Source organism: Bos javanicus, chromosome 14, assembly GCF_032452875.1.
Source record: "Bos javanicus breed banteng chromosome 14, ARS-OSU_banteng_1.0, whole genome shotgun sequence".
NCBI lineage: Eukaryota > Metazoa > Chordata > Mammalia > Artiodactyla > Bovidae > Bos > Bos javanicus.
The window spans coordinates 71,226,649-71,241,846 of NC_083881.1; the positions used below are offsets into that span (position 1 = coordinate 71,226,649).

General features: G+C 40.8%; 1 long non-coding RNA gene across 1 annotated transcript; it reads left to right on the forward strand.

The window, feature by feature from the left end:
• Window positions 1-1,614: 1,614 nt before the first annotated feature.
• Window positions 1,615-14,848, forward strand: LOC133260239 (uncharacterized). Its single transcript, XR_009740701.1, has 3 exons — window positions 1,615-2,167; window positions 12,137-12,293; window positions 14,423-14,848. It is a non-coding gene; the product is annotated as an uncharacterized LOC133260239 (long non-coding RNA).
• The last annotated feature ends 350 nt before the right edge of the window (window positions 14,849-15,198 follow it).

The following is a 15,198-nucleotide window of genomic DNA, read 5'->3' on the forward strand; positions in this document are numbered from 1 at the left end:
ACAGTCTCATCCCCTCTCCCAGCTTCTCGTGGCCGCTGGCAATCCTTGGCACCTACTGGCTTGTAGTCACATGGCTTCAATCTCTGCACCTGTCTTCCCAATGCTTCCTTCCATTTGTCTTCTTTTCAGCGCTGGACACACTCTCACTGGGTTTAGGGCCTACCCTAGTCCACTATGATTTAATCTCCTGAACCTTATCTTTATTGTACCTGCAAAGACCCTTATTCTAAATGAAGTCCCATTTTAAGGTGGCCATAAATTTGGGGGAAGCATTATTAAATCCACAGCACAGATTAAATTAGATTTGGTTTAATAAATTTTCAGAGCTTTAGATCACAAGTCTGGGCCCGCTCAATGTCCCAGAGATGTCTAGTGTGTTAGGTACATGGAGCAAAGTCCCGACTGAAACTCATGACCAGAGCTTTGGCCAAATCCAGTGATCTGATAGGGTGACTCTGAGCAATGTCTTTAAACGACAGATAGGAGGATTCTAGGTTTTGCAAGAGGTATCCAGGGATTGGGGGAGAACAGTTAGGGGACCTCTACATAAATGAAACAATACCTCAACTAGAGTGGCTGGGATTTTTCCTGTTTTATGTATTGAGGTTCAGTATAAAAATATGTTTGTAAAAGAAAATCCACTGCACAAATGATTGAAAATTAGTGACCAAAAGTTCCATCGCTGCAAACACATATTTTTGAATAAGAAAGCATGTTATGGTTTTCAGAATTAGCTCAGTCAGTAAAGAATCTGTCTGCAGTGCAGGAGACCTAGGTTTGACCCCTGGGTTGGGATCCCCTGGAGAAGGAAATGGCGACTCACTCCAGTATCCTTGCCTGGAAAGTCTCATGGACAGAGGAGCATGGCGGGCTGCAGTCCATGGGGTCACAAAGAGTCAGGCATGACCGAGCGACTAACACTTACTTACTGACTTAACTCCATCACTTTCCAAGGACCTGAAGGACTGACTCACAGAGTTGGTGAGTTTCGAGGGGTGTCTGTAGGGAAGGTCGAGACGCTGAGGTGCTACTTCACCTGGAGACCTTTTTTCATCACCGTTTGGAAACCAGCAGCTTCCAAAAGGACTGGAGTTATGGGTCATTATACTCTGAGAACAGAGCAAAGCATTTTATAAAAGGGTCCTCCTTGAATGCTAAGGGGGTGAACGTTATCAGCTTAGAGTCAGGCACATTCACTGTCCTCATGCTGGCAAATGCCTACCATTGGGTTGTGATGTGTGGACTCAGGTCAAGGTTCCGTGGTGATTATTCAGGGAGTTGGGAAAGCTACTTTAACTTCCATTCAGCCTTCTCAGCTCAGCTCTTCAGCAACCCAAAGCAGTGAGATTGTTGGGGAGTTACAGAGGCTTTCTGGACTCTCACATCTGTTTATGAATAACCCCAAACTCTAAGCTAAGCAAATCTATTTAACTCACTGTAATTATAAATATGAGCTTTTATTATTCAAATGACTTCTTCATATGCCAGGAAAACCACCTTGCAAAGCTTATTAAGAACCACAGAATAGAAATCTTTGTTCTCAGAAATGACAGATGTCTTAAAGCAAAACAAAGCAAAATAATAATGTAATACCCAATCTCCCCCAAATGGCAGCTTTTTATACTAGATGAAGAATAGATATCTGACCTCCAAACCAGTGAGATGTCGGGAATGGAAGGAAAAAAAAAAAAAGGCCGCTTGCCACATCATCTTGATTAATAAGCTTCTACTCCAGTTGGTTTGGGATGCTTACACTCATTGGGAAGTATCTCCAATGAGATCATGTGGAGTCTACTCTGAGGAACCCTCTCCTCACCCCTTCACCTCCCCGCTCCCCCCAACCATCACCACCAAATAAAGAGCCATTCTAAATTCTACATTGTCTTATATTACGTTGATCTTAAGGGCATTCTTGGTCATGCTGTATTCTCATTCTGTAGTTTCTAGTTAGTTTCATTGCCTGAATTTAAGTGTATTTTTTTGGAGATGGGACTAGAAAAGGGGTCACATGTATGCCTCCATCAGCGGTGTCTCATTTCAGCATGAGCTTAACAGGCACCAGTGGTTTGGTCACGCAGCTGCGGTGTCTGAGTGATGACAAGAGAGGTGAGCTTATTTCAAAAGGTGAAGCGGTGGGATCACATATTCCTTTCAAGCAATAGTCCAGGTAAGTGATGAAAAGCACAAGCTCTGGGTAAAATTCTGCTGTCATTCACTCGCTGGCAACATCAGGCATGGTCCTAGGCTCTTGGTCATAAAAATTACATAGATCAACATGTATAAAGTGTTTGGGCCTCTACCCAGCACTTTGTAAATGTTAACTATTAAACAAAGCGGAAAAGGGCTCCTGCATTCATCTTCATGATCAATCAACCAATCCATTGGTTAATTTCAGATACTGGTATGAAATAAATAAGAAATAATAACGAGACCAAGGCTCAGTTGGAGAAAAAGCTCAATGTGAGAGATCTTAGAAAGGAAAGAGGACAGCCTGCGTACAGGGGGAGGAGGCTGGTAGGAGATCAGGAGGTGAGGGAGGCAGGTAGGGGTCAGATCATGAGAGGCCTCTCGGTTCATGGAAAGGAAACTGGATGTTACCCAAATGGACTGAGAATCCACTAGAAATTACATTACGAGATTTAGGCCTTAAAAAAAGTCCTTTGTATACAACAAAGGACTATGAGTTGTAGAAGGGCAGAAGCAGAATTAGGAAGGCTGGTCAGGGGGTCCGCATCATGAAAGAGCTCAGGGTCTGGAAGTGGAAAATCTGTGGTTTACAGCAGTGTGGTCATAGGTAGGCTTCCTGAGGTCTGCTTTTCTTATTCAGATACATGAGAAACAGTAGCTCTTACCTGCAGTGTTGTTATCAGGACGAAATCAGATAAAGTGTATGGAAACGTCTGCTGAACTGCAATAATAAATATGAGTTTAAGACTACGACTGCATGCATGGATACTGAGTCACTTCAGTCATGTCTGACTCCACGACCCTATGGATCATAGCCCACCAGGCTCCTCTGATCATAGGATTCTCCAGGTAAAAATGCTGGAGTGAGTTGCCATGCCCTCCTGCAGGGGATCTTTCCAACCCAGGGATCGAACTCGCGTCTCTTATGTCTCCTGCCGTGGCAGACGAGCTCATTAGTACTAGTGCCACGTGTGTGCTGCGTTGTGCTTAGTTGCGCAGTCGTGTCCAACACCCTGCGAGCCCATGGACCGTAGGCTCCTCTGTCCACGGTGTTCTTCAAGCAAGAATACTAGAGAGGGTTGCCGTGACCGTCTCCAGGGGATCTTCCCAAGCCAGGGATCGAACCCAGGTCTCCCGCATTGCCGGCAGATTCTTTATCATCTGAGCCACCAGGGAAGCGGGACCTGGGAAGCCCTTTCTATGACAGCTACTTAGAATTATGTTGTTAGGTTCTCACTCTATGTACACAGAATCACCTGAGGCACTTATCGAAAGTAAAGCGCTTTTACTGCAGACTTATTTCCACCCACATGTTCAGGTCACCCATCCTGTTCTGACAGCAGCATTGCAGTACAGTTGTTAGCAGCGTGCTGGCTGCGCTAAGAGCGCCTGTTGTCAATTCTGGCTTGGCTTTGACAGTTCTCTTTACCTCTCTGTGCCTTAGTTGCCTCATCTGTAAAACGGGAATTATAAAGCACTTCTTTTATCAGATTTTTGAAAGGTTAGTGATTTAGCACATGAATAGAAGAGAAAGTGAAAGTGAAGTCACTCAGTTGTGTCTAACTCTTTGTGATCCTGTGGACTGTAGCCTACCAGGCTTCTTCATCCATGGGATTTTCCCGGCAAGGGTACTGGAGTGGGTTGCCATTGCCTTCTCTAGGGGACTTCCCAACCCAGGAATTGAACCCCGGTCTCCCACATTGCAGGCAGATGCTTTACCCTCTGAGCCACCAGGGAAGCCCCAAATAGAAGAGAATGAACCACTAAATGAATGTTAACCATTATCACTTTCCAGGAAATGTATGGTGCGGCACAGAAGTTAGTGTTGAATAGAATCATTCAAGACTGATCCCTTGATCTGCAAATACATAGTCCTTGTTTGTGAGGTGCTCACGGAGGTGACAGACAAATAAACAGATCAATATTTGCAATGTCAGAATTGGCACAATAAACATTAAAGAAAAGAACTGTAGTTCATAGAGCATTTGTGCTGATTCGTGACTTTTGGTTTTAATTTGAATTCCTTGCTGATCTCACTCTCTCTTTTTTTTTTTTTTTTTTTAAGTTAGGCCTAGTTTAGTATTCTTCTATCTTTAGATTTGTTAAACCTGGCTAACTTCAACGACAGTTAAAATATCATTTAAATATTTGGTTCTGAGAAATGAGCCTGGAAGAAGGAAAAGGACTGCAAAAGCTGTACTCCCTTTATTTTTCTCATTGGCTTCCTCCTAGTTTGTGTTCCAGTAAACATTTATATTTATAGCTGACTGAATAAGCTTGCTTCAGCTTTAAAGACTTCGATGCAGTCTGGCTTTAGATATGGAAACATTAGCAAAGCTGAGAATATGACTATCAAGCTGAGTGTAAACTGGAGCTGGATAAAGAATCTTTAAGTTTTGCTTTGAGTGTGGACTTTTAACTTTTCTGTTGATTTGTAACTTCAGCAGTGGATCTTGAATATTCCATGAAATAATTTACTAGGCACCCTTTGTCATAGAGGGCATGTCAGTTTTGTTATGGGCTTCCCTTGCGGCTGTGGGAGACCTGGGTTCAATCCCTGGGTTGGGGAGATCCCCCGGAGAAGGGAAAGGCTACCCACTCCAGTTTTCTGGCCTGGAGAATTCCATGTATAGTCCAAGGGGTTGCAAAGAGTTGAACACAACTGAGCAACTTTCACTTTCAAATTTTGTTATTATTTACTATTGATTTACAATTTTGTGTTAATTACTGCTATACAGCAAAGTGATTCGGTTATACATATATACATTCATTTTAAATATTATTTCCCATTATGGTTTATCATAGGACACTGAATACAGTTCTTGGTGCTACACAGTCGGACCTTGGTGTTTATTCTGCATGTAAAAGTCTACACCTGCCAACCCCAACCTACCTCTCCATACCTCCCCCAGCCGCCTCTCTCTTGGCAACCACTAGTCCTTTCTCTAGAGGACATGTAAAATTTTGCATGTTTCCCAGGGACATAGCATACATATACAAAAATGTAATATGTACCTATCTATATGGGCAGTGGTGGGGCAAAGATTCTGAATGCTGCAGGAATTTAGAGAAGGAAAATGGTCAGGAGAAGCGGAGATAAGAAAAAAAATGTATATTTTGATAAAAAATATTCTAGTACTTGATAAGTATAGGGTATCTAACCAAAAATTAATCACTTTTCTTTGTGACACCCATCATATATGGAGAGAATATTTTTGAAGTTATAATCCATGCCTATGTTTTTGGAACTTATTCCTTCGTCTTGGACAAACCATATTATGTACTATTTTACTTTCTTAAGTTTTAAGGGAACAAAACACTTGGCATCAGAATAAACCTCCTTAATCCTCATTTTCTGATTTTCACATTGAGAAGAATGAGTGGCATATTTAGACAAAGAACTGGATGGAAAATGTGGTTGGATTAATCCAAATGGTGTACATATTTGAGATCTCTAGCCAAGACCCCTTGATGGATCACAGCCTTGTTGTGGTGAAGGGGCTTGTATAACTCAGTGAAGCTGTGAGCCATGCTGTGCAGGGTTACCCAAATGGGCAAGTCACAGTGAAGAGTTCTGGCAAAGTGTAGTCCACTGGAGGAGGGAATGGCAAACCACCCCAGTATACTTGCTGTGAGAATGCCATGAACAGTAAAAAGGCAAAAAGATAGGACACTGGAAGATGAGCTCCCCAGGTTAGGAGGTGTCCAATATGCTACTGGGGAAGAGCGGAGGGCAATGAAAATAGATCCAGAAAGAATGAAGCAACTGGGCCACCAAGCTGTGGATGTGGCTGGTGGTAAATGTAAAGTCTGATGTTGTAAAGAATAATATTGCATAGGAACCTGGAATGTTAGGTCCATGAGTCTAGGTAAATTGGATGTGGTCAAGCAGGAGATGGCAAGAGCAGGCATCAACACCTTAAAAATCAGTGAACTAAAATGGGCAGGAATGGGTGAATTTAACTCAGATGACCGTTATATCTACTACTGTGGACAAGAATCCCTTAGAAGAAATGGAGTAGCTCTCATAATCAACAAAAGAGTCTCAAATGCACTAATTGCGTGCAATCTCAAAAATGACAGAATGATTTCGTTTCATTTTCAAGGCAAACGATTCAACATCACAGTAATCCAAGTCTATGTCTTAACCACTAATGCTGAAGAAGCTGAAGTTGACTGCTTCTGTGAAGATCTGCAAGACCTTCTAAAACTAACAGCAAAAAAACATGTCATTTTCATCATAGGGGACTGAAATGCGAAGGAAGGTAGTCGGACCTGGAGCTGACTGTGGCTTAGATCATGAGCTCCTTATTGCAAACTTCAAGCTTAAATTGAAGAAAGTAGGGAAAACCACTAAGCCATTCAGATATGACCTAAATCAAATTCCTTATGATTATACAGTGGAGGTGACAAATAGAGTCAAAGGATTAGATTTGGTAGACAGAGTGCCTGAAGAACTATGTACGGAGGCTCATAACATTATACAGGTGACAGTGACCAAAACCATCCCAAAGAAAAAGAAATGCAAGAAGGCCAAGTGCTTGTCTGAGGAGATTTTACAAATAGCTGAGAAAACAAGAGAAGTGAAAGGCAAGGGAGAAAGGTAAATATATACCTCAAAAATGCAGAGTTCCGGAGAGTATCAGGGAGAGATAAGAAGACCCTTTAAAATGAACAATGCGAAGAAACAGGAAAACAATAGAATGGGAAAGACTGGAGATCTCTTCAGGAAAATTAGAGATATCAAAGGAAAATTTCTTGCAAGGATGGTCATGATAAAGAACAGAAACTGTAGGTACCTAACAGAAGCAGAAAAGATTAAGAAGAGGTGGCAAGAATACATAGAACTATACAAAAGAGGTATTAATGACTGGGATAAGCATCATGGTGTGGTTACTTATTTAGAGTCAAACAATCGAACCATCCAATATGGAATGTGAAGTCAAGTGAGCCTTAGGAAGCATTACTGTGAACAAAGTTAGTGGAGGTGACTGAATTCCAGCTGAACTATTTAAAATCCTAAAAGATAATGCTGTTAAAGTGCTGCACTCAATGTGTCAGCATATTTGGAAAACTCACCAGTGGCCATAGGACTTGAAAAGTTCAGTTTTCATTCCAATTCCAAAAAAGGGCAATGTCAAAGAATGCTCAAAGTACTATACAATTGTGCTCATTTCACATGCTTGCAAAGTAATGTTTCAAATCCTTCAAATTAGACTTCAATAGCATGTGAACTCGGAGAAGGCAATGGCACTCCACTCCAGTACTCTTGCCTGGAAAATCCCATGGACGGAGGAGCCTGGTAGGCTGCAGTCCATGGGGTCGCGAAGAATCGGACATGACTGAGCGACTTCACTTTGACTTTTCCCTTTCATGCATTGGAGAAGGAAATGGTAACCCACTCCAGTGTTCTTGCCTGGAGAATCCCAGGGACGGGGGAGCCTTGTGGGCTGCCATCTATGGGGTCACACAGAGTCGGACACGACTGAAGCGACTTAGCAGTAGCAGCAGCAGCATGTGAACTGAGAACTTCCCGATGTTCAAGCTGGATTTAGAAAAGGCAAAGGAACCAGAGATCAAATTGCCAACATCCACTGGATCATAGAGAAAACAAGAAAACTCCAGAAAAATATCTACATCTGCTTCATTGACTATGCTAAAGCTTTTGTGTGAATCACAACAAACTGTGGAAAATTCTTAAAGAGATGAGAATACCAGACCACATTACCTGCCTCCTGAGAAACCTATATGTAGGTCAAGAAGCATCAGCTAGAATCGGACATGAAACAGCTGACGGTTCCAAATTGGAAAGGATTACGTCAAGGCTGTATATTGTCACCCTGCTTATTTAACTTCTGTGCAGAGTATATCATGTGAAATGCCAGGCTGGGTGAATCACAAGCTGGAATCAAGATTGCTGGCAGAAACATCAACAACCTCAGATATGCAGATGATACCACTCTAAAGGCAGAAATTGAGGAGGAACTAAAGAGCCTCTTGATGAGGGTAAAGAGGAGAGTGAAAAAGCTGGCTTAAAACTCAGTATTTAGAAAACTAAGATCATGGCATTCAATCCCATCACTTCATGGCAAATAGATGGGGAAAAAGTGGAAACAGTGACAGATTTTTTTTTTTTCTTGTGCTCCAAAATCACTGTAGATGGTGACTGTAGCCATGAATTGAGAAGGCACTTTCTCCTTGGAAGAAAAGCTATGATAAACCTAGACAGTGTATTAAAAAGCAGGGACATCACTTTGCTAACAAAGGTCTGTATAGTCAAAGCTATGGTTTTTCCAGTAGTCATATATGGATGTGAGAGTTGGACCATAATAAAGGCTAAGTGCCAAAGAATTGATGCTTTTGAATTGTGGTGCTGGAGAAGCCTCTTTAGAGTCCCTTGGACAGCAGGGTGATCAAACTAGTCAGTCCATCAGGGAATCAATCCTGATTATTCATTGGGAGGACTGATGCTAAAGCTGAAGCTCCAATACTTTGGCAGAGGATAAGTTGGTTAGATAGCATCACTGACTCAATGGACATGAATCTGAACATATTCCAGGAGGTAGTGAAGGACACGTGAGCCTGGCATGTTGCAGTCCATGCGGTGTCAGAGATAAACATGACTTAGTGACTGAACAAGAACAAGCCCAACAGAAGTAGACGACGGTTACCCTTTAAAAAAATACCACCGAGATAAAATTGAGTCTCTGAGAAGCAAAAGCCATCCCAGATTTACATACTGAGTATTTAGCCAAGCCAGAAACATAATAAATAATACTTCACATTCCATAGCACCACATTATCCTTCCAAATGTGACCCATGGCTATTTAGGTCATGTTCATCTCCTCAGTACCAACTGCATCCTTGTTTATTCTGATATCCACCGAAATTGACTGCCGAAGGCTCTCAGAAGGGCCCTTTGAATAACCAAATCCTCTTTGACTTTGTAGAGCATTTAATATAATCATCCACTTCCCCTCTGCATTTCCTTCCTAAGTGGGCTTTCTTGAGGTGGCACAGTAAGACTAACATCTTTTCTTTGCAAGGTTTGGCTGTTCACATACCACTTTTTTTTTCCTTTTCTGTATTCTGTCTCTACTATGATTTAATCAATAATTTTATTTATGTCCTCACTTAAAAAAAATCTAGATCTATCGAACAAAAAGAACCAATGCTAATACTATAACAGAAAAGCCAGTATCATCTGTCATAACCAGAAGATAAATATTATATAAATAATATTTGAATAAAACAAATTCTTAAATTCTCGACAAGTTTTTGCTGAAGACTTTGATCCTGAAATCCTCACTTTTTTTCTTACAGAGGGGGTTAACATTTCTGAAAGAAGCGTTTCAACCCTAAGTGCCTTTTGGAAACTTTCTCCTTAACATTATTCCAAGAATGGGGATAATGTTGTCTCCATATGATTAAATGTTACACAACATCAAATTCATGTACTCTTCTCCTTAAAATAATATTTTTAACCACTGGTTATCTTGGCCTCACACTTCAGGAAATACAAGCATATAGAATAAAACATAAATCTCTCAGCCTGGCAGAGAGGCCAAAAGTACATCTCAATTTATTTTTTCTAGCATTGTTATTATCTGTCTACATACACCCTATCCTGCAGTGCAATTCAAACGTTCTCCCTTCCCAAACACATCTGGAACTTTCCATATCTTGCTTATACTTCTTCTCTACCTAGGATGTCACCTCAAATGCTCTATTCTCTACCTATTCTCAAATGCTGCTTGGAGCCATTCTTGATTTCCTCACAAAGTAATTGCCTATTTTAAAGTTTCTAGAACTTACAGTTCCCTTGGGCCACCTCTTAATCAAGCTCATCACCCAATATTGCAAAAATTATCAGCATTTCTCCTTGGTATGAGAGGCAGCAATCCTTGAGGACTTAATTTGGATGAGCAGATGGATCAGTAGATATTAGGCACTTAGAAAATGTCCCTAGATTTGTATAGTTGGGTTGGGCTGGGGTGAACCTGGCTTTCAGAATTTAGCTGTATGTCATCTGATAGAAAGGAAACTTATCTGGGAATCAGGATATTTAAATTTGCACTTAGGTTGTCTCTGGGCAATCAACTATTTTCTCTGATCATCTGTGATCATATCAGATCTGTCCCTGTTTACATGGAGTGGGAGAAGTCTGGGCACTGGTGAGAACTGTGCTGAGGGAAGAAGGGGGACTGGATGGAGCGCCAAAGGAAAGTCCTACCTAAGGTGGCCACTGGCCATCATTCTCTCTGAGTACCCAGGCTCTTGGTGTCCAATAGCTTTTTTATAAGAATGAGGGTACTAAACTGTCTCCTTTAAAAGACAGAATGCTTGCATTCTGGACTCAATCTCCTTTAATGTCTCGTCTTTAAACTTCTTGTTCCTCATCTATAATAGGGAGATAATAGTGATGTCTACCTCCTAGGGTTCATGTGACAATTAAATGAGATAATGTGTGGAATATTTAATTAACATTAAGGATACAGTAAGTGCTCAATAAAATATTAGCTTATTATTCTTGCACATTAAACTGCATCCAAAAAATATATAAACATTTCAGCTCAAGCATAAAACACATAATGCAAATTTTATGTACAATTTTTATAAATAGTGAAATAAAATTTGCTTGCTAGAATTTTCATTTGTCACTGTTAGTGTCAGTCTGTGCCTTCCTCTCTCCTCTGGCCTGTCTTTCCATGGCTTCTGTATCAGTGAACAAGTGACCTGCAAGCGCTTAACCAAAACATTGCTTCTCTCCATAGAATCCCATAGAAACAAAGCCCTAGGGAAAGCCCGGAAGAGCCTGGAAGGGGCAGCCAGGAAGGGGGGAGGGGGAGAGAGGGAGAGGGGAGGGGGACGGAGGGTCAGCACGTGGGCAGAGAGCCTTTCTCCAGATCTTGCTCGTCTTGTCCAGACATGGTTATTTTACTTTCTGCATAATTTTAATCTCACCCATGACTATGTTGGGCTTCCCTGGTGGCTCAGGTGGTAAAGAATCTGCCTGCAGTGCAGGAGACCTGGGTTCGATCCCTGGACTGGGAAGGTTCCCTGGAGAAGGAAATGGCAACCCACCCCAGCATTCTTGCCTGGAGAATTCCATGGACAGGAAAACCTGGTGGGCTACAGTCCATGGGGTCACGAAGAGTCGGACACGACTGAGAGACTGACGCTTTATGTTCGTGCTCTGTTCTAAGTCAACAGTTAAGTATTCAAGATTTTGTTGGCCACTGAGCCCCATTTCCTTATTGACGGAAAGAAAAGACATAAGACTCTTTGAAATCTGTATTTGATTAACCACTATTCCTCCTCCTCCGTCATTTTTTTTTTTTGCTTCTGCCTTTTGGCCTCTTTTTTTTTCTCTCCCTTCCTCCTCCACCCGCCTCCACACTTTGCCCATAACCATTTAGATTTATTATTGGTTTCTTGGCTGTTTGTTCAATTTGACCTTTTGTTCATGGTCTCTGCTGAAATTTGACTCATGGATCTTCTTTCTTAATCCTCTCTGATTTCACTCCATAATAACTCTGCCCCACTTGTTATTTCTCCAGGATCTCCTGTCTCATTTCCATCAACAGCTTCAATAAAATGGATAGCTACTGTGTCCAATCCCTCTCATCACTTTTAGGCAGTCATTATGCTTAAATATTTAGTCTCTATTGATTTCCACTTGCACATAACAGTTTAGTTAAGACCATGATGTCAACTATCCTTTATAGCTTTTTCTTTCCTCTTTTTCCCTTGTCATGCTTCTTTTGCTCCTGCATAGAATTTCCTCAGAAATTTCCCTGGAGTGGCTAAGAAATGCCTCTCTCTCTATATATATTTTTCTCCTTGCACCATAAGCTTTCTGCTTCACTACTTAACATTTTTTCCTTCTTTCTCTGCTTAAGTTAACTATTGGTTTTCTTATTTTTTTCCCTCCTTTTTCATACTTAGGAACATAACTGCTGAGTCCTTATACAGTCTTCTGATTTAAAGAAGCTGATGAAGATGTCTTCAACTGCAACTACTCCAAATTTTATGCTGTGCTGTGGTAGGACTACAAATAAAGGAGAAATGTTCTGAATTAGGTAATATATAAAGGACTATTTTGGTAAGTTATCCACACAAGCTAGAGTAAAGCTAAATGTTATTCTATAAGCAGAACTCTGGCCATAATACAGATGACTGCCTGGGGCTCTGAATTTGAGGTGGTAGTGTGGTTAGGGTTACAAAGTGTAGTCCAGTTTAGTAGCAGCTTTGACATCACTTAGATGCTTGTTAGGAATGAAGTCCCTTTGGTTCCAACCCAGACCCACACAACCAGAATTTGCATTTTTAACAGATATGTACACATTACAGTTTGAAAGCATTGGCATCGAGAAGAGCCTCCTTAAAATTCAGATCAGTTCAGCTTTAGCACTTTTTAGGCAGACTTTGACTTGGACACTTTGAATTTCGGTTTACTTACCCATGAACTGTGAGTAATAATATAGAATCGTGCAGTTTGTTTTAAGAAATAGAAATAAAATGTGTATAATTCTTACAGTTGGTAAACAGTAGATTATACTTATGGATTTCTTAAAAGAGAAAACTAGGAGGGGATTTTAGTTTCTCTGACTACATTTTAAGTTTGTAGTCATTAAAAGGAAAAAGCCTGGCTTGAAAATGCTCATTTCCCCCCTGCTATCTGAAACAACACCCCACATTTCTCAAGCCATATAGATGAAAGCCAAATTATTTTGTGAGTTATAAAGTTAGTAAGAGATGTTAAGCAAATGTTTAAAATCGTGTGTACAAAGCAGACAAATGGATTAAATGTTAACCCTTGCTACCATTTCAGGAACTCTCCTAGTAACAAGAATAATGCCTGGAATTGGGTTTGAGTCTCAATTAATTTCCTTTTTTTGTGTGTGTGTGCCAGTACCTTATTATCTTTTTTTTCTATTTTTATGTTCATTTTTTCAAAAGTTATTTATTGTGTTGGTTTCTGCCATATATCAACTTGAATCACTCATAGGTATATGTATGTCCCCTCCTTCTTGAACCTTGCTCCTCTCTCCCACCCCAACCATGTGAGCTTGGCCAAGTCACAGAACTTTTCAGGGCCTTGGTTTTCTCACCTATAACATTTGAAAAATAATAATTGGGACAGTTACTCTGGGGTTTCCCTGGTGGTGCTAGTGGTAGAGGACACACCTGCAAATGCAGGAGACTTAAGAGATAAGGGTCCGGTCCCTGGGTCTGGAAGATCTCCTAAAGGAAAGGCAAAGTAACCCACTCCAGTATTCCTTCCTGGAGAATCCCACAGACAGGAGCCTGGTGGGCTACAGGCCATAGGGTTGCAAACAGTTGGACACAGCTGTAGCAACTTGGCATGCACGCAGGGTTGCTTTGAGAATCAAATAAAAATAAAGTGACTTTTTCATTATATATTTGTCCATCTATCCATCCATTTGACAAACACTTATTAACTGCCTATTACATTTGGGGCACTGGGAAAGGAACTAGGCATGTAAAAATGAAGAAGATATAATCCTCTCAAAGCAGTCACTCTTTTAAGAAAATATCTATAAGCCCTAGCTACCATGGACTTCCATGGAGGTAAAGAATTCGCCTGCAATGCAGGAGACCCCGGTTGGATTCCTGGGTCAAGAAGATCCACTGGAGAAGGGATAGGCTACCCACACCAGTATTCTTGGGCTTCCCTTGTGGCTCATCTGGTAAAGAATCCTCCTGTAATGAGGGAGACCTGGATTTGACCCCTGGGTTGGGAAGATTCCTGGGAGAAGGAAAAGGCAACTGATTCCAATATTCTTGTTTGGATAAATCCACAGACAGAGGAGCTTGGCAGGCCACAGTCCATTGGGTCGCAAAGAGTCTAACACAACTGAGTAACTAACACTTTTCACTGTAATATTGAACACATAATAGATGTCAGATACCATACTAAACACATTATGCTGTTTTACTTGCTTCTTAGGAAGACAAGGCTTAGACAGGTTAGGTAACTTCCCTAGGGGGTATTCAGGGAGGCAGGGGCAGACACGAACTACAATAAACCCTAGGAGTATAAGCTATAGAGCAAGCTCTATTTAAAAGTTAGCAGCTATGATCATGGCAGAGGGCAGAACTCGGACTATATGGCTTTATTGGAAACTTCCCTGACCCTGGGGTTCCTTTTTTAACATCTTTTCCTGAGAAATGAATTCCTTTCACTGTGGACTGTTTCTCTTGTTACAGATGCTTCCCAGCTGGAATTGGGATGGCTGAATCACCTGCTGAATGTTGAGACTCACTCTCCTTCCCTCCCCAGAAGAAAAAAAACAATTTCTGTGGTTAAATTTCATGTGCCTTTTAACTCTCCAACAGTCATTTGGTCTCTGCTGTTTCTATTCTGTGGATGAATTTATTTTATGGTTATTTCCCTTTTAAATTTTAAAGACACGTATCTTCCTGAAAAGAACAAAGAAAGAAAAACAACTTGTAAATTATCACAAGAAAAACCCCTGCTAAAAGCAATAAGTTTGCTGACAGATGGCAGAATCAGTTGAAAAGCGAGTACCATATTTACTGAGTCTAACCCATTTAGGAAGCCAAAAAAGTGTTATCTAATTCTATCCCCTGTGTATGTGTATGTTTTGGAATAAACAGATGCCTAATGAGAAATGTGTCTAGTATAGTTTTGGAGGAACCTGGATAAACCCAGGTTCTGGTTCAGGGTTTGAGATTGTGCAAATTTGAGTCTATCATATTAAATTGTCAGAGTAAAAATAGCATGAACGTGTTGCCAAAGAAACACTATTAAAAAAAAATACCTCAGAATTATTTTACCATGTAAATTTGCTTTTAAAAATCCCTCTATTATGTAGTTTTATATCAACTACAAATTATTAAAAAAGGACACATGTCATGTCATCATTAGGAAACCTGGATGGATGCCCAGCCAGTGTAACAGATTCGGATATTATCAAACTTTTTAAAAAGCATTCAAACATAAAATGGAAATAACTATTCCA